Raw genomic sequence first — 23,528 nt, forward strand, 5'->3', positions numbered from 1 at the left:
GTCTTCTGCTGGGACTGGTTGGGGCTGAGGGAGAGAACCAGGAAAAAGACATGCTGTGGAGGGGAGCAGAGATCGATCACTAATGATTAAATGCAGAGTGGTGCATACAGAGCAAAAAGAGAAAGAAACAGTGCATCATGGGAACCCCCCAGCAGTCTACGTCTATAGCAGCATAACTAAGGGATGGTTCAGGGTCACCTGATCCAGCCCTAACTATAAGCTTTAGCAAAAAGGAAAGTTTTAAGCCTAATCTTAAAAGTAGAGAGGGTGTCTGTCTCCCTGATCTGAATTGGGAGCTGGTTCCACAGGAGAGGAGCCTGAAAGCTGAAGGCTCTGCCTCCCATTCTACTCTTACAAACCCTAGGAACTACAAGTAAGCCTGCAGTCTGAGAGCGAAGCGCTCTATTGGGGTGATATGGTACTATGAGGTCCCTAAGATAAGATGGGACCTGATTATTCAAAACCTTATAAGTAAGAAGAAGAATTTTAAATTCTATTCTAGAATTAAGAGGAAGCCAATGAAGAGAGGCCAATATGGGTGAGATATGCTCTCTCCTTCTAGTCCCCGTCAGTACTCTAGCTGCAGCATTTTGAATTAACTGAAGGCTTTTTAGGGAACTTTTAGGACAACCTGATAATAATGAATTACAATAGTCCAGCCTAGAGGAAATAAATGCATGAATTAGTTTTTCAGCATCACTCTGAGACAAGACCTTTCTGATTTTAGAGATATTGCGTAAATGCAAAAAAGCAGTCCTACATATTTGTTTAATATGCCCTTTGAATGACATATCCTGATCAAAAATGACTCCACGATTTCTCACAGTATTACTAGAGGTCAGGGCAATGCCATCCAGAGTAAGGATCTGGTTAGACACCATGTTTCTAAGATTTGTGGGGCCAAGTACAATAACTTCAGTTTTATCTGAGTTTAAAAGCAGGAAATTAGAGGTCATCCATGTCTTTATGTCTGTAAGACAATCCTGCAGTTTAGCTAATTGGTGTGTGTCCTCTGGCTTCATGGATAGATAAAGCTGGGTATCATCTGCGTAACAATGAAAATTTAAGCAATACCGTCTAATAATACTACCTAAGGGAAGCATGTATAAAGTGAATAAAATTGGTCCTAGCACAGAACCTTGTGGAACTCCATAATTAACTTTAGTCTGTGAAGAAGATTCCCCATTTACATGAACAAATTGTAATCTATTAGACAAATATGATTCAAACCACCGCAGTGCAGTGCCTTTAATACCTATGGCATGCTCTAATCTCTGTAATAAAATTTTATGGTCAACAGTATCAAAAGCAGCACTGAGGTCTAACAGAACAAGCACAGAGATGAGTCCACTGTCCGAGGCCATCATTTGTAACCTTCACTAATGCTGTTTCTGTACTATGATGAATTCTAAAACCTGACTGAAACTCTTCAAATAGACCATTCCTCTGCAGATGATCAGTTAGCTGTTTTACAACTACCCTTTCAAGAATTTTTGAGAGAAAAGGAAGGTTGGAGATTGGCCTATAATTAGCTAAGATAGCTGGGTCAAGTGATGGCTTTTTAAGTAATGGTTTAATTACTGCCACCTTAAAAGCCTGTGGTACATAGCCAACTAACAAAGATAGATTGATCATATTTAAGATCGAAGCATTAAATAATGGTAGGGCTTCCTTGAGCAGCCTGTTAGGAATGGGGTCTAATAAACATGTTGATGGTTTGGATGAAGTAACTAATGAAAATAACTCAGACAGAACAATCGGAGAGAAAGAGTCTAACCAAATACCGGCATCACTGAAAGCAGCCAAAGATAACAATACGTCTTTGGAATGGTTATGAGTAATTTTTTCTCTAATAGTTAAAATTTTGTTAGCAAAGAAAGTCATGAAGTCATTACTAGTTAAAGTTAATGGAATACTCAGCTCAATAGAGCTCTGACTCTTTGTCAGCCTGGCTACAGTGCTGAAAAGAAACCTGGGGTTGTTCTTATTTTCTTCAATTAGTGATGAGTAGAAAGATGTCCTAGCTTTACGGAGGGCTTTTTTATAGAGCAACAGACTCTTTTTCCAGGCTAAGTGAAGATCTTCTAAATTAGTGAGACGCCATTTCCTCTCCAACTTACGGGTTATCTGCTTTAAGCTACGAGTTTGTGAGTTATACCACGGAGTCAGGCACTTCTGATTTAAAGCTCTCTTTTTTAGAGGAGCTACAGCATCCAAAGTTGTCTTCAATGAGGATGTAAAACTATTGACGAGATACTCTATCTCACTTACAGAGTTTAGGTAGCTACTCTGCACTGTGTTGGTATATGGCATTAGAGAGCATAAAGAAGGAATCATATCCTTAAACCTAGTTACAGTGCTTTCTGAAAGACTTCTAGTGTAATGAAACTTATTCCCCACTGCTGGGTAGTCCATCAGAGTAAATGTAAATGTTAAGAAATGATCGACAGAAGGGAGTTTTCAGGGAATACTGTTAAGTCTTCTATTTCCATACCATAAGTCAGAACAAGATCTAAGATATGATTAAAGTGGTGGGTGGACTCATTTACTTTTTGAGCAAAGCCAATAGAGTCTAATAATAGATTAAATGCAGTGTTGAGGCTGTCATTCTCAGCATCTGTGTGGATGTTAAAATCGCCCACTATAATTATCTTATCTGAGCTAAGCACTAAGTCAGACAAAAGGTCTGAAAATTCACAGAGAAACTCACAGTAACGACCAGGTGGATGATAGATAATAACAAATAAAACTGGTTTTTGGGACTTTTGGGACTTATGCTTAAATAGATTTTTGCTGGTTATTGGTAGTCTGGGAGCAGGCACCGTCTCTACGGGGATGGGGTAATGAGGGGATGGCAGGGGGAGAGAAGCTGCAGAGAGGTGTGTAAGACTACAACTCTGCTTCCTGGTCCCAACCCTGGATAGTCACGGTTTGGAGGATTTAAGAAAATTGGCCAGATTTCTAGAAATGAGAGCTGCTCCATCCAAAGTGGGATGGATGCCGTCTCTCCTAACAAGACCAGGTTTTCCCCAGAAGCTTTGCCAATTATCTATGAAGCCCACCTCATTTTTTGGACACCACTCAGACAGCCAGCAATTCAAGGAGAACATGCGGCTAAACATGTCACTCCCGGTCTGATTGGGGAGGGGCCCAGAGAAAACTACAGAGTCCGACATTGTTTTTGCAAAGTTACACACCGATTTAATGTTAATTTTAGTGACCTCCGATTGGCGTAACCGGGTGTCATTACTGCCGACGTGAATTACAATCTTACCAAATTTACGCTTAGCCTTAGCCAGCAGTTTCAAATTTCCTTCAATGTCACCTGCTCTGGCCCCCGGAAGACAATTGACTATGGTTGCTGGTGTCGCTAACTTCACATTTCGCAAAACAGAGTTGCCAATAACCAGAGTTTGATCCTCGGCGGGTGTGTCGTCGAGTGGGGAAAAACGGTTAGAGATGTGAACGGGTTGGCGGTGTACACGGGGCTTCTGTTTAGGGCTACGCTTCCTCCTCACAGTCACCCAGTCAGCCTGCTTTCCCGACTGCCCGGGATCTGCCAGGGGGTAACTAACGGCGGCTAAGCTACCTTGGTCCGCACCGACTACAGGGGCCTGGCTAGCTGTAGAATTTTCCACGGTGCGGAGCCGAGTCTCCAATTCGCCCAGCCTGGCCTCCAAAGCTACGAATAAGCTGCAGTTATTACAAGAACCCTTACTGCTAAAGGAGGCCGAGGAATAACTAAACATTTCACACCCAGAGCAGAAAAGTGCGGGAGAGACAGGAGAAGCCGCCATGCTAAATCAGCTAAGAGCTAGTAGCTACGCTAAGCTAGCGGATTCCTAAAAAACACGCAAAGTGAATAATGTGTAAATAATTTAGAGGTGATTCAGCAGAAGGAGTGCTTTAGTTAAGGCACGTGAAGATTACACTGGGAAACAAATCGTAATCTAGATAACTAGATCAATCTAACTGCGCAGATTAAACAGCTAACAGATACAGAAAAACACCGCTGTGCTCCGGAACAGGAAGTGATACAATACCGCAGTTAGAGCCAACCACCAGTAGAGGTGCAACAATTTATGGGGCAACAAAATCTGTAGTAAATGTGCCTATAGGGTTTTTAAAGTATATACATGCTCTTAATCCATCCATTCATTTTCTATACCTGCTTACCCCTTTTAAGAGTCACATGGGGCTGGAGCCTATCCGAGCAGTAACAGGGCATGAGGCGTGATACATCCTGGACAGTACATCAGTCTGTCATGGGGCACATGGTCTTAATTTACACTTAACATCTATAACATGTACAGCTAATAACACTAATTGTTTAACTATTATAACAATTACCCTTCTGACAGTAAGTCAATGCAAATTTGAGAACTTACAGACAGAACTACTTATTGAACAACAACACTTTAAGGATGGAGACGGCTCTCCTTTTGGTGGGACTATTCTTCACTCTTTCTTTAATGCTGGACTGTCATCCCCTCGTTTCAACAGGTTCTGGTTTCTGGAGGAAGTTGTTTGACAAGGAAGCTTTTTTTAGCCATGCAAACATACCAGAGCAATGACAAAAATACTCATTAGCTCAAAAGAGCTCAGAGGTTAACAGCGAGGCCTCACCCAGATTTCATAATGTCAGACATGTAGAGATGCCACTGGGTTTTTGAATACTATGGTTGTCCAGCAGTGAATACTTTAATCCATTTCCAAACAATTACGCATTTTCATAATATGCATATGTCACGGACATGAATGAGCGAAGCTCATCAGCATCTCACCATGTCATTTAGGTTCTTCAGACTTTATTTTGAGTAAATGCTTCAGGGGAGCAATAGCATGGCAAAAACCTTTCAGCTTCTGGGCCCCCCCATGCTTTTAAGCATTTTTCTTTATTTGCCTGTCACATACTTGGAAAAGCTCCTCACCATGTCCTTTAGGTGCTTCAGACTTTTTTCAGTAAAATGGTTCTTGGGAGCATGAGCATGACTAAAATCTTTTAGCTTCTGGGGGAGCTCCACCCCCCAGATCCCCCGCCTTTTTAGGCATTTTCCTTATTTTGCCTTTCAGCTTCTGGAGGGGCTCTGCCCCCCCATACTCTCCACCTTTTTAAGCATTTTTCTTTTTTTGCTTTTCAGCTGAGCCCCCAGTTACAGCCCTCTTAACCCCCTGCCACTTTAAGCATTTTTTAGATGTAGATATAAATTAATACTCAAAGTTTTCAGCTAGTTGACAGTAGGGCTGTACAATATGACCAAATTATCGTATCTCAATATTGTCATGTAAATGTCACTTATATACATGCTGTCCATATTCTTGAGCTGCTTAGGTGGGTAGGGAGAGTTCCCATGGGATAAAAAACCTTTTCAACCTACCATCCCTGGTTCTCAAGACCAGGCATCTAAGTGGCTCTACTCTTTCTTTTTTGAAAGATATTTAGGTGTACCTTAGTAAACACTAGTAGAGTTCCACTTTAGATTTGGAATGTATAATAGAAGATATACCTTACAGAATTTTCATATCAATATGATATACGATATGACTATGATTTGACACAAAGTGCAGCAACAGTGAAAATTAAACATTCTTAAGCAAAACAGTAATAATCCTAGTACACTCATTTTACACTCATCATAAGGTTAGGATACAGTGCCCTCCAAAAGTATTGGAACACTTGGAATTCACACATTTTAATTTGTTTATGCCATTTTAAATACAAGAAATACAAAAAAAATAAAGAATTCAAATTTATAAAATTATCTCTAAAACTTGATAAAATCTGTAAATAACAATCAGTTTTATTGCCAGTTTTCTTTAGCAGCCGATCTGCTCTGTGTAAGCCTGATCCTGTCAGATCTCAGAAGCTAAGCAGAGCGGGATCTGGTTAGTACTTGGATGGGAGACCTCTTTGGAGCACCAGCGGCTGTGTGTGTTTCTTCAGGTAAAACTGGAGTTGCATCAGGAACGGCATAAACCGGCGTAAAGCTTGTGCCAATTACCCATGCGGCTCTATCTGCTGTGGCAACCCTGAACAAAACCGGGAGCAGCCCAATGAACAACAACATTGCCAGTTTTCTTTAGACAAGTCAGGGGATGGAAACATGAACATTTCCAAGTCAATGAATATGTCTTGGACTTTATTTACATCAATTATGATGAAATACAAAAGTTTCTTTCACCAAAACATCAAATCTGGGCTTTCATCTCAAATGTATTTTCTAACAAACTGTAGCTGAACTTTCAGGTCTTCTTTTTAAGAAAATCCTCCTCTACACCACTTCATCAGGAAGCTGGATTTTATATTTTTAATTAACTTATATCAAGTTGTAGAGATTTGCTGCCAGTTTGAGTTAAGGAAGATAATTTTAGAAAAAGAAAATATATTTGAAATGGAATAAACTAATTAAAATGTGTGAAATACCAAGTGTTCCAATACTTTTGAGGGCAATTGAGAACCACTGAGGAGCAGTATCTTACATGTCATATATACTGCAGCAGATAAGAGAATATTTAGAGTGGAATCCTGCAAATGGTGATACAAGCATCAAATTTGGCACAAATAATCCATAGACATGAACTGATTGGCGCCTCTTCACTGGCTTCCTGTTTCTGTGAAATCAGATTTTAAGGTTCTGCTACCTATAAAATTATTCATGGGCAAGCACCTCCCTACTTAGCTGACCTAATTAAATCCTATGTACCGTTCCAGGCTCTGCGTTCTGAGAGCACAGGACTACATTGTGTCCCTATGGTGCACCTGTTTTGTGGAATGATCTTCGTACAGAGACAGTCAGATTCTGTAGAGACTTTCAAGTCCAGACTTAAGACACCTTAATTCACCCTCTTGTATGGCTAGCATACTGGCATAGTACGGAATTGTGCTTCCTATCCTTTTAAAGTCATTTTATTAGTAATAGAACAGCTCTACTCTAGATAACAACTGGGTCTGAATTATACCTTAGGCCTGGTTTTTCCCGCCAAATAATTCTGCTCTTTTTCTCTCTGTCCAAGGTGCGGAGGGCATGGCACGGGATTGGCAGCTATGTTCCACAGGATGCTGGACTTACCATGAGATGTCATGCCTGAAGCTAATGCAGCAGATGTTGTTTTGATTTCATGTTTTCTTTTTCTTTAGCGCTGAGAAACTTTGGAAAAATAAACTTTTAACAAGACATTACTGCTCTATATAATATATTCACATTCTGTGTACAGTTGGTTAAAGCTGTACAGCCTTTCACATATTTAAGATTTAAGTCATAAAAAGAACTTACTTTGTCACCACTATAAACAAATACATAAATAAGGGATTTATAATATGACATTGCCAATATGATCAAAATTTGCATTGCCTAGAAAAAAATAATAAATAGTTCCCCTGAAGGGGAAAAATTCAAATGAAACTGAGGCTGGATACAGGATTTTTGAGTGGCAAAGCTCAGGTTGCTGGTGTGGGGAGTGAAATTGTTGTGGGGCTCCTTCTTACCTCACTCTGAAGCAGCCTGTGGTTTGTTTGACACTGATGCTTCAGATGCTCCAAATAGATAATAATTTAGCTTAATGATTATAAAATGATTCTTCTGGCTGATGAATCTTTTCTACTGTGTTTTCATTGCCTGTCAGATTAATGTCAAGTCACTAGAGACGTACACTGAATAATGAAAGAGGTGCTGTCTAACATAGAGAGCATGATGACTGGTTTATTCAAAATCAGTTATAGCAGGACATCGCTGGCTGCAGGCTGCAATTACACACAAAAACAGTGTGTGTGTGTGTGTGTGTGTGTGTGTGTTCAGAGAAAGATCTCTATGACCACATGACAGTACACACCCACACAACCACCATGCCAGTGTTCTTCACTGTCACGCAACTGTCACCTGCCTTTATTAACAAAAGCGCAACAGCCTGTGTGAAATAGACCCGGCCCTGCAGCCTGCTAAGATGAAGCCACAGGTTGACAGAACAGTGATTTGTATGACTGACTGTTTATGAGCATTGGCTTGTCTTCAATAGCTGAGAGACTGCACACATGGCAATAAAAAAAATCATAGATATAAGAGTTTTGGTCGTACAGTCTGTGGTGTGCAGCAACATGGTAAAGACAACACACCACACACAAACAGATTTCACATACAAAAATATTCCCAGGTGAGATTTTTGCAAATCTCTTGAGATTAAACGTGATTTTGGAGTAAACAAACATGGTGGACGAGGAAGAAGCAATGGAGATAGTTTGTGGACTATTTCTAATGGGGGAAAAAACGCTAGAAAAAGAAAAAGAAAAGGTGTTTAAAGGAGTGGAGACAGCAAGATCACCGGACTTTCTGGTGCGCCATGACAGCTGTTTTGATTTTTGATTCCCCTCCGTGCATCTGTCACCTCGCTTTCTGATTGGCTACACATCACACTCAACAGGCTGCGTGCTCTTTTGTGCCTGGGGGACCCCACACACACTGCAGTATCAGGCCAAGACAATCCAACATGTTGAACATCCATGATTTGCAGTCTGAGTGGTTATGACATCCTTCAGAGACTAGAGCGCTCTTAGCACACCACACACAGCAGGAATATCTGATAAGATTATCTTCAGACACATCACGATAGTCGGGGCGTCCTTAAGATTGTCGGAGGGGAAGATCAGGTCCAAAATCGGCTTAATTATCTTGCTGTGTGAACCAGGCCTTAGAGCCAGGCATGTCTCAGCTGAGTCTCAGAACAAGAGCATGTTGGTGTGTGTGTGTGTTCATAATGGCTGAATGAACCGCTACACAGTAAAATCTCCAGTGTTAAATTAACACTGGCAGTGTAGATATGGCCCACTCTATACACTGTTAATATTAATTTACACTGTCAGTGTTAATTTTACACTGGTGATTTTACTGTAGACGCATGCACATGTGGGGCATGCATGCACACGTGTGCGCAAGCCCAGGTGCTGTCCCTCCAGAGTGCACAGACAAAAAGGCCAACAACTGGACAAAAGATACATACTTTCTCCCCCTTTGGCATTTTGGATAATGGCCAGAAGACAAAAGAGGAATAAGTAGTCACACTACACTGTTTACTGGTTGCTAGTGCGGAATAACAAATTGAGAATTCTCATTTTTTGTGAAATGGATGATCATACATATTACTTATCACAAGAAAAGGCAAGGAAGCATGAATCCCTGTCACCAGCAAGTATAAAGTGCCTTCCACATCAAATGCATTAAAGGTGTTAAACGCGTCGCTCATTGCTCCAAACCCCATTATTTTCAATGAGAAGTGTTGGGGTTTTTTTTGGGGGGGGTTGGCACGTCAGAAACTGAGGTAGTGCAACGCTCTGGTGGGAGCACACATTGCCGCTTGTCATCAGTCACCACGATCAAAGTTTAACCCAATCCAGGTTTCACCACGGCGCGCTGTGACATAGCTTTGCGTGTCCAATAGAAATGAGGCATCAGGCCAAATACAAAAGATGACAGAGTGCAGAAATGTGTGCCAGAGTTAACATCAGAAGTGGTAATTTATACACAGCAGTTTTCTGAAGAAAATACTTACAGTTTCTTTTTACCTCAGTACTAATTTCTTATTACTGTACATTTGGAAGTAAAAAAAAACTTTTCTTACATTACATTTTAAGTAAAAAAAGATTCCTTAGAAAACTTTGATGTTTATCTGTAAATAAAAACCATAACTTATCTGCTGTTGTTGCTTCAATTAAGATGATTTTTTTGATTAACATTATAAGGAACCTTGGACATTCATTTTAGACAAATAAAAAACCATGTAAAGTATCATGCATTTTTAAGTCTGATGATTCATACTTGGGTTCCATGCAGGAAATAGACACCGTAAATAAGTATACATATTTATATGAACACACAGTTAAAAAAAATTATAAATATTTAATATGTCTATGTTGCGGACATGAACAAGCGAAGCACTTCAGCATCTTACCATGTCATTTAAGTCCTTCAGACGTTTTTGAGTAAATGCTTCAGGGGAGCATTAGCATGGCTAAAAATTTCAGCTTCTGGGGAGAGCCCCCGCCTTTTAAAACATTTTTCTTTTTTTGCCTTTCAGCTTCTGTAGGGGCTCCACCTCCCCCCCAGACCCCCCCAACTGTTGAAGCATTTTTCTTTTTTGCCTTTTAGCTTCTCTGGGGGCTCCGCCCCCCAGACCCCTCCAAAACCAACTTTTTAAGCATTTTTCTTTTTTGCCTTTCAGCTTCTGGGAGTTCCACCCCACAGACCTCCCAAATTACAATCCTCTTAACCCCCTGCCACTTTAAGCATTTTAAAATGTAGATGCAAATTAATATTCAAAGTTTTCAGCTAGTTGACAGTAGGGCTGTACAATATGGCCAGATTGTTGTATCTCAATATTGTCATATCAACATGATATGACTATGATTTCACACAAAGTGCAGCAACAGTGAAAATTAAACATTCTTGAACAGGTGACCTGCTGGGATAGGCTGCAGTTCCCCATGACCCTTAATTGGACTAAGCAGTTGAAGATGAGTGAGTGACTGTTTGATTGCTTTTAAAGTGGTAATAAAAAAGAGTAATTACTAAAATATGAATTTGACTATTCTAGTGATTGTGAATGCTTTGAAATTGTACACAATATGGATGGGGCTTCTTCCACCTGTGCAAAAGTCTTTTTGACTGGACTTTGACTTCATGGACATTTTTAATGATTCATTCATTCATTTAATGTTAAAATATAAAAGGAAACAGCTTTTTCACATAATAAAATAGTTCCTCTTTAAAGAGCCTTTGTTTTATTTAGAAGCATTGCAGCAGGTGTTGGGTTTCAGAGACGACAGGTGACCTGGACCCTCAGGAATTCAATCAGATGAAGGTCTCCTCTGCAGCTTCAGCCTCTGGTAGAGGTTTTGGAGACACTTTCCTCACATTTTGAAGAGCAGAGATGTTCTCTTCTTCTGTCTGGACTTCAGATTTTGGTGTTCAGCTCCAACACTGGACATTTTTTAAGTTGCTGACCCCCAAAATGTGAATCTTCAGCAAATCGTGAATTATCCGCATACCATTGATGAAAATTTACGCAAACCGTGAATATCTGTAAACCGTTAATGATTTTGCTGCAAACCATAAATAAATTATCTCACAAAATTTGAACAGGGTCTTGCAAGACATAGGTCGCAAAACGTGAATATCATTCATGTATAGGGTTGAGCCGGATACTCATTTCAGACGAGTATCCAGTACAGATAAAGCATTTTTGACAAGCACGAGCATGATACGACCAGATAAAGCATTTTGAGCGAGTAAAAACTCGTCAATATCTGTGCTTGTGCTAAGGAAAATTCTGATTGGGAAGCTGTCTGTCTTCACGCTTCACTCTCTGTGATTGGCCAGTCACACACACAGCGCTTGCCCCTCCCTACACAGACACATATCTGCAACCGGACCTCACTCTCGCACACACAGACAGGAACTGATCTCCTTCTCTGTGCTTGGCTTGACTCTACCTCACGTTGCTCTCACAGTACTCCTTAGGTTTTCTTCAATTCACCTCTATATTGGTTTGTATGGTATTTAAAGGTACTTGGTGAACTTGTTTCATAGCGTACACAGTGCATTAGACAAGACAGAGCTGAAAAAGGTTCGTGTTGTGTTGGTCACCGCCTCCACTCTGGTCATTTTTTTTTTACTGTTTGTTTGCTCTTAGTTTGGCTGATATAAAGTCAGTTGGAAAACTTTGCTCATACTAAACATGGTACTTTTGAGAAGAATACAGTGAACAAGGCTGACATATTATTTCCCTGTTTGCCTTCACTGGATGTTTGCATGAATCACCAAGTTCACACCGATCATTAAAGAAGAAACAGTCCTAGAACAACCTCTCTCACACAGAAAGGTCACAGGTGGGAATTGAACCCATGATCTTCTCGCTGTGAGGCAATAGTGCTAACCACTAAGCCACTGTGCTGCCCTGATCAAAAACAATGAATCTCAATTCTGAGCCTTAAAGTGAAATGAAACAATCAACCCCATGAATCTCTTTATTAATAGCCTAAATGACGTGTTTTCTCTCATGGATGGGAGGAGACACAAAATCAATGCATCTGTATTACTGTGGGGGCATAAACTGTCAGAGTTTTGTGGGTGCAGGCGGAACATACACATGCGGAAAGGGGCAGGAGTGTATACACACATTGCAGGTCGCAGGTGGTAATGGTCCGAATTTCAGCGGGAGTGGGATGAAGAACATTAGTCCAGCCGCAGGTCTCTAATGTCCCTCACTCGGTCTTTCTACTTTTTTCTGTTAATATTGTGATTTAACTGGCCAGACTGAATGTTTCATTTTTTTTCTCTTGTGAATCCATGATGCAGATTGTCCAGGTTATTCACCAAGCCTCAAAAAGTCAGAAAGTGATGTAAACCCCCCCTTCCATGTGCATTAAGATAAGACTTTATTGATCTCACAGTGGAGAAATTCACGTTATGTCAGCTCTTAATAAACATACAAGATGAGTGCGAGTAGAAGGAAAATGTGCATCACGTAGCGCGTGCAAAGATAAGCAATAATAATACTTGTAACAATACAATAAAATAAGAAAATGAGGGTAGGAAATTATATATATATATATATATATATAATATATATATATATATATATATAAACACATGACTGGAATTAAAAAATAGGAGCATCTTACGAGGTCTGTGAGAAAACTATCCGACCTTTTTATTTTTTCAAAAACTATATGGATTTGAATCATGTGCGCTTGCATCAGACAAGCTTGAAACCTTCGAGCGCATGCGTGAGTTTTTTTCACGCCTGTCGGTTTGCATCATTCGCCTGTGGGCAGGCTTTGAGTGAGCACTGGTCCACCCTGTTATGTGGGCCGCCCGAAGAGGAGGTACTGCTGGCCTACGCCAGAGGGCGCCCTGCCTGTAGTCGGGTTTCAGGCACCAGAGGGCGCAGTCACCACCCAGGAGCCAGGACTACCAGCTGTCGAAATCATCTCATCACCATCCCATCCCATATAAGGACTGGAGGAGACACCACATCTCTGCCGAGATATCAGTTTACCACTCAGGTAAAACTCTCAGCCGTGTGTCTGTGCTGAACACACGTATCATGTCTTTTGAAAACCTTTGCAGGAGTACCAGTTATCTTCAGTCAGCTGGGAGTTGGGTTTTGGATGTGGAAGAGTGACGGACTTCACTCCTCTTTCCAAACCAGAGAAGTAACAGTTGGTCTCTGCACGTTTCTGTGTTTTGTTTGTGTCGGAGTGGAGATTCTCCCACAAAAGGAACAGAACTGAATGGCTGATTGTTCTGCTGGGTGTGTACACACCCACCATTAAGCTGTCTTCTGTTCCTGCCAGCAGTACCGGATCTGACAGCTGAAGTAGAGGCCACCTGCGGACTCGGGACTTGGCAGCTTCGGTTTGCTGCAGGTCTTCGTTGGCGGCGGAACCTTGTGGGCCCCGGCTCTTCTCTGGATAGGTGTCTCCTACCCTCGGACCTGCCCACACGTCACCTGTTGACTTTTGTAATTGACTGTCTAAAAATAGTATTTCGACCTGTTGTGCACATTTGCCACAATAAATTGTATTTATTGGACTACCCATTGACCGTTCATTTGCGCCCCCTGTTGTGGGTCTGTGCATTACACTTCCCCAACACACCCCCCTCGTCGGATTTTATTGTCAGTGAAATGGCTGAGAGGCTGACGCTTTGCTCCAAGAATTTTTTTTTCAGAAACTGTTAGAGGACAGCCAGTTGGAAACTGGCAGCAGATCACTTCCAAATTTAAGGCTCTGATGCAGGACGTCGTGTGACTAGCAGAGAAGTTTCAGAAGAGGTCGGGATCAGCACTTTATCGGCACATTCCACTGTAATGAAAGCGTGCGGAGGATTTCGCGCGTCGGCACAGAGCCACTCATTGCGCGCAACAAAAAAAAAAACACCTCCATGTTGGAACCATTCAGAAGATTCAGACGGCTTTTGATGGCTTTTCAGTCGCGTGAGTATCCGAGAAAATTGTTTTAACAGCTGGACATGTTCCAACTTGTCCTGTGAGACTTCCAACATGGAGGTGTTGTTTGTCCAGCGGCTGTGAAGCGGCTCCGTGCCAACGCGCAAAATCCTCCGCACGTCTTTCATTACAAATCTCCTTTAACAGTGGTCTGATTTAACAGTGATCTGATTGTTTCAACCTGTTGATGGCCCGCTCGGGGCGCCGTGCACCCTTCGCCGCCGTGGGCCATTTCTAATCCAGTTTTAATGTCCGTAATCCGTGTGATACCGACAGAATCTTCACCGAAATCCATCTTAATCTTTCGAATGGTTTCCAACTGGCTGTCTCTAACAGTTTCTGAAAAAAAAATCATGGAGCAAAGCGGCAGCCTCTCAGCCATTTCACTGACAATAAAAATCCGATGAGGGGGGTGGACCAGTGCTCACTCAAAGCATGCCCATAGGCGAATGACGCAACCGACAGGCATGAAAAAACTCACGCATGCGCACGAAGGTTCAAGCTTGTCTGATGCAAGCGCACATGATTCAAATCCACATAGTTTTTGAAAAAATAAAAAGGTTGGATACTTTTCTAACAGATCTCGTATTTACAATATGTGGAGATTAGATGTGATAAGGTGACACTAGGGCTGGAATTTGTAAACAAGTTGTTATTGCACATGATTTGTAGACAGATTAATATTGATTTGTGGACATATTATTGCATATGCTTATTTCACAGTGTTATTGTACACTGAAAAAGTGAAACAGTGCACTTCATTCAAAGTACTTATTTACATTGGTCTAATGGAAAATTGTGGTTTCAGTTTAAATGTGCTGGAATCACTTTACAAATCATAAATATACATTGTGAGAAACTAAAAAATTAGCTGTAACAAATTACATCAATTTTTTTAAGTTGATCCAAAGTATCATTTTTTTCAGTGTACAGTCTGACAGCAGCAGGGAGGAATGAGCTGCAGTATCGTTCCATTCTTGCACTGAGGGTGCCTCAGTTCAAGAAGGAATTATTTTAATAAATAATCATAACAGTTGTTGTCTTCTACCAAGCTGCTTGCCTGTTGTCCTGTAGTCCATCCCAGCCTTGTGCGGTCTACAGTTTGTCCCTGGTGTCCTTAGACAGGTCTTTGGTCTTGGCTATGGTGGACAGGTTGGAGTGTGATTGATTGAGTGTGTGAGCAGGTGTCTTTTATACAGGTAACAAGTTCAAACTGGTGCAATTATACAGGTAAAGAGTGCAGAATAAGAGGGCTTCTTAAGACCTGACCTGTTAAAAATTAACAGGTCTGTGAGAGCCAGAACTCTTGCTGGTTAGTAGGGGATCAAATACTTATTTCATGCAATAAAATGCAAATGAATTATTTAAAAATCATACAATGTGATTTTCTGGATTTTATTTTATTTTTTTTAGATTCTGTCTCTCACAATTGAAGTGTACCTACCGATAAAAATGACAGACATCTCCATTCTTTGTAAGTGGGAAAACCTGCAAAACTGACAGGGGATCAAATACTTATTTTCCCCACTGTATCTCATCCGTCTGCCTGCAGGAGTGCTGACAGACGGATTAGATACATGCATCACTAAGAAAAGACAAAGTCTTTTGCTTCTACAGTTACAATCGTGGCATCTCTACAAAAACAAACATGTTAAACGGCATTCCATCTGCTTTCAGAAAGATACACTGAAGTACAACATGGCCAACAGATGGTTTAAAAATTATTTCACAAAAATATGTGCAAATAGAGTACAAGCACATCTAAAAATAAAAAAGATTACTGTGAAAAAGATATATATATTTTATCAATCATTTCAAAAAATGAAAAATTTATATACTCTCAACTCATTACAGACAAGTAAAATGTTTCAAGCATTTTTTTTATGTGTGGCGGTATGGAAAATACAAATTAAAAACAATAACTATAATTCTTACATTTGCTTTCATTTGAATTTCATTGCTGATGGTATGAACCCAACATACTTCATGCTTAGTGTGGTAAACCTCATTTCATTAGTAATAATATCCATTCTTGTATTTAAGGCGTGCAGCCATTTCCAAAAAGGTTTTGGATGTTGACAATTTAGGGCTTGTAATGAGATAAACATCCATCCATTTTCTTCCGCTTTATCCGGAGTCGGGTCGCGGGGGCAGCAGCTCAAGCAAAGCCGCACAGACCTCCCAATCCCACACACCCCCCAGCTCCTCCGGGGGAACCCCAAGGCGTTCCCAAGCCAGCCAAAGATGTAGTCCCTCCAGCGTGTCCTGGGTCTTCCCCGGGCCTCCTCCCAATGGGACGTGCCCAGAACACCTTTCCAGCGAGGCGCCCAGGGGGCATCCAGAAAAGATGCCCGAGCCACCTCAACTGACTCCTTTCGACATGGAGGAGCAGCGGCTCGACTCCGAGCTCCTCCCGAGTGACCGAGCTCCTCACCCTATCTCTAAGGGAGCACCCAACCACCCTGCGGAGGAAACTCATCTCGGCCGCTTGTATTCGCGATCTCGTTCTTTCGGTCATGAGCCAAATCTCATGACCATAGGTGAGGATCAGAACGTAGATCGATCGGTAAATCGAGAGCTTTGCCCCCCTACTCAGCTCTCTCTTCACCACGACGGTCCGATACAGCGACCGCATCACTGCAGACGCTGCACCGATCCGTCTATCGATCTCACGCTCCATCCGTCCCTCACTCGTGAACAAGATCCTGAGATACTTAAACTCCTCCACTTGAGGCAAGGACACTCCACCGACCTGAAGAGGGCAAAGCACCTTTTTCTGGTCGAGAACCATGGCCTCAGATTTGGAGGTGCTGATTTTCATCCCGGACGCTTCACACTCCGCTGCAAACCACCCCACTGCACGCTGAAGGTCCTGATTTGACGAAGCCAACAGAACCACATCGTCCGCAAACAGCAGAGATGAGATTCTGTGGTTCCCAAACCAGACCCCCTCTACCCTGGCTGCGCCTAGAAATTCTGTCCATAAAAATAATGAACAGAACCGGTGACAAAGGGCAGCCCTGGCGGAGGCCAACGTGCACTGGAAACAGGTTTGACTTACTACCGGCAATGCAAACCAAGCTCCTGCTGCGGTCGTACAAGGACCGGATAGCCCTTAGCAAAGGACCCTGGACCCCGTACTCCCGGAGCACCCCCCACAGGGTGCCCAGAGGGACACGGTTGAACGCCTTCTCCAGATCCACAAAACACATGTGGACTGGTTGGGCGAACTCCCATGAACCCTCGAGCACCCAATGGAGCGTGTAGAGCTGGTCCAGTGTGCCGCGACCAGGACGAAAACCACACTGCTCCTCCTGAATCCGAGGTTCAACCATCGGTTGAATTCTCCTTCCAGTACTCTGGAATAGATCTTACTGGGGAGGCTGAGGAGTGTGATCCCCCTATAGTTGGAACACACCCTCCGGCCCCCCTTCTTAAACAGAGGGACCACCACCACCCGGTCTGCCAATCCAGAGGCACTGTCCCCGATCGCCACACGATGCTGCAGAGGCGTGTCAGCCAAGACAGTCCCACAACATCCAGAGACTTAAGGTACTCAGGACGGATTTCATCCACCCCAGGAGCCTTGCCACCGAGGAGCTTTCTAACCACCTCGGTGACTTCGGCCTGGATAATGGATGAGTCCGCCTCTAAGTCCCCAGTCTCTGCTTCCTCTTCAGAAGACGTGACGATGGGATTGAGGAGATCCTCCAAGTATTCCTTCCACCACCCGACAACATCCCCAGTCAGGGTCAACAGCTCCCCACCCACACGTAAATAGTGCTGGTGGAGAGCTGCTTCCGCCTCCTGAGGCGTCGGACGGTTTGCCAGAATCTCTTCGAGGCCGACCGATAGTCCTCCTCCATAGCCTCCCCGAACTCCTCCCAGACCCGAGTTTTTGCCTCTGCGACCACACGGGCTGCAGCACGCTTGGCCTGCCAGTACCTGTCAGCTGCCTCTGGGGTCTCACCTACCAACAAAGATAAGTAGGACTCCTTCTTCAGCTTGATGGCATCCCTTACTTCCGGTGTCCACCACCGGGTTCGGGGATTGCCGCTGCGACAGGCACCAGAGTCCTTGCGACCACAGCTATGAGCAGCCGCATCGACAATGGAGGTGGAGAACATGGTCCACTCGGACTCCATGTCTCCAACCTCCCCCGGGATCTGGGAGAAGCTCTCCCGGAGGTGGGAGTTGAAGACCTCGCTGACAGAGGGTTCCGCCAGTCGTTCCCAGCAGACCCTCACGATACGTTTAGGCCTGCCAGGTCTTACCGGCTTCCTACCCTCCCAGCGGATCCAACTCACCACCAGGTGGTGATCAGTCGACAGCTCTGCCCCTCTCTTCACTCGAGTGTCCGACACACGTGGCCGAAGGTCAGATGATACGACTACAAAGTCGATCATCGACCTCCGGCTCAGGGTGTCCTGGTGCCACGTGCACTTATGGAAACCCTTGTGCTCGAACATGGTGTTCGTGATGGACAAACTGTGACTAGCACAGAAGTCCAACAACTGAACACCACTGGGGTTCAGATCGGGGAGGCCGTGCTTCCCGATCACCCCCCTCCAGGTCTCACTGTCGCTGCCCACGTGGGCGTTGAAATCCCCCAGGAGAACAATGGAGTCCCCAGTCAGAGCGCTATCTAGTACCCCTCCCAGGGACTCCAGGAAGGTCGGGTACTCTGCACTGCTGCTCGGCCCATAGGCCGAGACAACGGTGAGAGACCTGTCCCCGACCCGAAGGTGTAGGGACGTGACCCTCTCGTTCACCGGAGTGAACTCCAACACTTGGCGACTGAGCTGGGAGCAATCAGCAATGCGACCCCAGCTCTGCCTCTCCCCGTGGGCAACGCCAGAAAAATGAAGCGTCCAGCCCCTCTCCAGGAGTTGGGTACCAGAGCCCAAGCTGTGCGTGGAGGTGAGCCCGACTATCTCTAGTCGGTATCTCTCAACCTCCCACACAAGCTCAGGCTCCTTCCCCCCAGTGAGGTGACATTCTACGTCCCAACAGCCAGGGGCTGTGAGCGTGGACCGGGCCGCCGGGCCACCCGCCATCGACCGCCACCCAATCCTCTCTGCACCCGACCCCCATGGCCCCCTCTGCAGGTGGTGAACCCACAGGAGGGCGGGCCCACGTCACTCTTTCGGGCTGAGCCCGGCTGGGCCCCATGGGCTAAGGCCCAACCACCAGGCACTCGCGCGCGAGCCCCAACCCCAGGCCTGGCTCCAGGGTGGGATCCCGGCTCCGCCATACCGGGCGACGTCACGGTCCTTGATCTTTTACTGGTCATGGAGGTTACGCAGATGATACCCAGCTTTATCTATCAATGAAGCCAGAGGACACACACCAATTAGTTAAATTGGAGGAATGTCTTTCAGACATAAAGACATGGATGACTTCTAATTTCCTGCTTTTAAATTCAGATAAAACTGAAGTTATTGTACTTGGCCCCACAAATCTTAGAAACATGGTGTCTAACCAGATCCTTACTCTGGATGTCCTAAAAGTTCCCTGAAAAGCCTTCAGTTAATAAAAAATGCTGCAGCAGTACTGACAGGGACTAGAAGGAGAGAGCATATTTCACCATATTGGCTTCTCTTCATTGGCTCCCTGTTAATTCCAGAATAGAATTTAAAATTCTTCTTCTTACTTATAAGATTTTGAATAATCAGGTCCCATCTTATCTTAGGGACCTCATTGTTGTGTGGGCCGCTGAAGAGGAGGTACTGCTGGCCCACCACCACCAGAGGGCGCCCTGCCTGGAGTGCGGGCTCCAGGCACTAGAGGGCGCCGCCGCCTTGCAGGAGCAGCCAGAGTGACAGCTGTCACCCATCACCTGCGACAGCTGTCATCAATCATCGGATCTGCAGGGGTATATCAGCAGGACGGCATCTCCACCTCATCGCCGAGATATCGTTTCTACTGAGAACGTGCTCAGCTGACTGTTTAACAGTGATCTTTGTGACTTTTGTGTTTTGCTCGGAGTATTTTCCAACGAGAGGTGGAGGTAACTTACCTGCCGTTCGGATTCCTGGGTGCGAACGCGCCCTCCTTTAATTGTCCTTTGTTCCTCGCCAGCAGTACCAGGTCCGACACGCGGAGGCAGTGGCCACCTGGGAGTTCGGGACTTGGCGGCTCCAGTATTCCCGGGGTCTGGTGGCGGAGGAAACCGTGTGGTTCCTGTTCTACTTTGGAGAGGCGTCTCCTATCTTCGAGCCTGCCCACACGACACCTGTGTGAATTCGACCTTGTCTATTATTGTAATCTGTTGTACTTGTTGTGCATATTCACAACAGTAAAGTGTGTTATTTGACCTATTCCATTGTCCGTTCATTTGCGCCCCCTGTTGTGGGTCCGTGTACTTACACTTTCACAACACTCATAGTGCCATATCATCTCAATAGAGCGCTTCGCTCTCAGACTGCAGGCTTACTTGTAGTTCCTAGGGTTTGTAAATATGTGTTGTCCTAATTCTGATGTGTGCCATTATTACAGTAAACAAGTAATAATTGTGGATTAATTAATAGAATGGGTTTTTAAGAGTAGAATGACAGGCAGAGCCTTCAGCTTTCAGGCTCCTCTCCTCTGGAACCAGCTCCCAATTTGGATCAGGGAGACAGACACCCTCTCTACTTTTACGATTAAGCTTAAAACTTTCCTTTTTGTTAAAGCTTATAGTTAGGGTTGGATCAGGTGATCCTGAACCATCCCTTAGTTATGACTATAGACTTAGACTGCTGGGGGGTTCCCATGAAGTGTTTCTTTTATTCAGCTCTTTTTGCTCTGTATGCACCACTCTGCATTTAATCATTGGTGATTGATCTCTGCTCTCGTCCACAGCATGTCTTTTTCCTGATTCTTTCCCTCAGCCCAACCAGTCCCAGCAGAAGACTGCCCCTCCCTGAGCCTGGCTCTGCTGGAGGTTTCTTCCTGTTAAAAAGGAGTTTTTCCTTCCCACTGTTGCCAAGTGCTTGCTCATAGGGGGTCGTTTTGACCGTTGGGGTTTTTCTGTAATTATTGTATGGCTTTTGCCTTACAATATAAAGCGCCTTGGGGCAACTGTTTGTTGTGATTTGGCACTATATAAATAAAATTTATTTAATTTGATTTTGATTTTTGTTTGTTTTTTTAAGACGGTCTAAACTATCCAATTTTATTTGTGTACCATTACATTTATAGTGCTAAACATATTGTTAGTGTTCACCTCGTATCTACATCCCTGTATTTGTTGAAAATAATCAGTCTGAGCTTTTTCTTGAACAGACTCATGCTTGGACACTGTTTCAGCTCATCACTAAGTTTATTCCAAACCTTCACACTACTAACTGAAATACACACTCTCTTCATAGATGTTTGAACAATTCTGTTTTTGAAGTTAAGGTTTCCCTGTAATTATAACCCCCTTCTCTATCAGTAAAAAGTTTCTGTAAGTTATCTGATAGTTGTTTGTGTCTAGCTTTACACATTAACAGAGCTGTCTGAAATTCTACCAGCTCAAACAAATACAAAGAAAACTAGAGACATTCAACACAAAATGCCCTGCGCAGTATTATTTTCCATGCAAAGTGCAGTAATATGTACTTGTATGGGGTGGGTGTTTGGTTGAACCTTAAGTGTTTGATGTAAACTGGGATATACAATGAAAAAATTGGAGATTGGCATAATATTTATTTAGAGGATGTGACAAACAGTGACCATAAAAAGTTGGTCACAGTCGCCAGCCTTCAAAACAAATGCAACCACTGGTGACCTGGAAACGGAGGTCAAGGTCACCGGCCTTCGAACCCATGCGAAGTACTCCTCCAAGGCATGTACCTACCAAATATGAAGTTTCTGCGAGTAGTAGGTGCCAGGCTACTTTGTGGCAAAGGATTTGACAGTTGTGACCATTGGTGACCTTGAAAAGTTGGTCAACATCACCGGCCTTCAAACACATGTGAAGTACTCCTCCAAAGCATGTACCCAACAAATATGAAGTTTCTGCAAGCAATAGGTGCCAAGCTACGTTGTGGCGAAGGATTTAACAGTTGTGACCATTGGTGACCTTCTCCACAGTTTCTCTGACCACTGGTGTGCCCCAGGGCAGTATCCTCGGACCGCTGTTGTTCTCTTTGTACATGCTTCCACTGAGTTCAGTCATCACCAAACACAATCTTCAGTTTCATTTTTATGCCGATGACCTCCAGATTTATATGCCAGTTGTGCCTAATAATACAAGTGCTTTGACTCCATACATAGCTTTTTTAAGGATATTAAGGACTGGCTGGCTCAGAATTTTCTGCACCTTAATGAAGTCAAAACAGAGTGTATTCTGTTTGGAGCTAAAACTAACTCTGATCCAGATCTTGGCTCCCTGGTTCCTTATCATAGGGCTGTGGTAAGGAACCTTGGTGTGCTGTTTGACGACTGTTTAAAATTTGAGAAACAAACTGACAGTGTGGTAAGAGCCAGTTTTTTCCAGCTGAAAAGGCACCTTGCAAAAGGTGAAAGGCTATGCATGCTTTTATCAGCTCCCGGATTGACTATTGCAATGCACTTTATGTTGGTATCACTCAAGGCTCTCTAAACCGACTCCAACTGGTCCAGAATGCTGCTGCTCGCCTGTTGACCAACACCAGGAAGCACAGCCACATCACTCCTGTACTTTACTCCCTGCACTGGCTTCCAGTCGTTTTAGAGTTGATTTTAAACTGTTAATTTGTTTTTAAAGCTGTAAATGGCATTGCACCTTCTTATTTATGTGACCTGTTAAAAACACACAACCCTGTCAGAGCACTTCGGTCTGCTGACCAAAACTTTCTGGAGGTTTCCAGGTCCAAACAATGGGGTGACCGTTCTTTTGCAGTAGCAGGTCCTAAGTTGTGGAATGCATTACCTCCTGAACTGAGGTCCATTAATAGCTTGCTCTGTTTAAAGCTAAGTTAAAAACATAGTTCAGGGCAGCTTTTTGCACATAATTGCTTTGACACTTTTTTGTCTATTTTTATTCTATTTTGGATGCTCTTATTGTGTTTTTCGTACTGTTCTTTTTATTTTATCTCTAGCTGGTGCTATTGGAAAGCACTTTGGTTCAGTGAAAACTGTTGTAAAGTGCTATAGAAATAAAACTTGATTGATTGATAAAATTAAACCTACAAAATCACTTTTGCTAACTGAATTTCAGATCTTCCAGTTCACCTCTTTTCAAGGCAGGGTGTGGAGTACACTAAGGCCCAGAGAGATTTTGCCCTTACGCTCCACCTCCATGGCCCAAAAGCCTATCATTATCTGAGAGAGACTCTGCATATTCACCTTCCACATCCCAGTTCATTGAAAAGGTATGCTTCATGATTTCTAATTTTAAAATAAATTACATGCATAGATTAACCTGAATATGTAGTACTAGATATTTTCTAATCATTATCTAGGTTAGTGGTTAAATGGGTACTTTTAATTTTACAAAGGTGGTCCTACTGAGAGGCAGACTGCTATAGGCTAGTGACTAAACAATAGCTCTAATTAGCAACTATTGTGCTGTAGTTAGCACA

General features: G+C 43.4%; 1 long non-coding RNA gene across 1 annotated transcript; it reads left to right on the top strand.

The window, feature by feature from the left end:
- Window positions 1-42: 42 nt before the first annotated feature.
- On the top strand, window positions 43-23,301 carry LOC117502600. Its single transcript, XR_004558367.1, has 4 exons — window positions 43-55; window positions 12,385-12,388; window positions 20,497-20,503; window positions 23,165-23,301. It is a non-coding gene; the product is annotated as an uncharacterized LOC117502600 (long non-coding RNA).
- Window positions 23,302-23,528: the final 227 nt, after the last annotated feature.

Source organism: Thalassophryne amazonica, chromosome 2 (assembly GCF_902500255.1).
Source record: "Thalassophryne amazonica chromosome 2, fThaAma1.1, whole genome shotgun sequence".
NCBI classification, from domain to species: domain Eukaryota; kingdom Metazoa; phylum Chordata; class Actinopteri; order Batrachoidiformes; family Batrachoididae; genus Thalassophryne; species Thalassophryne amazonica.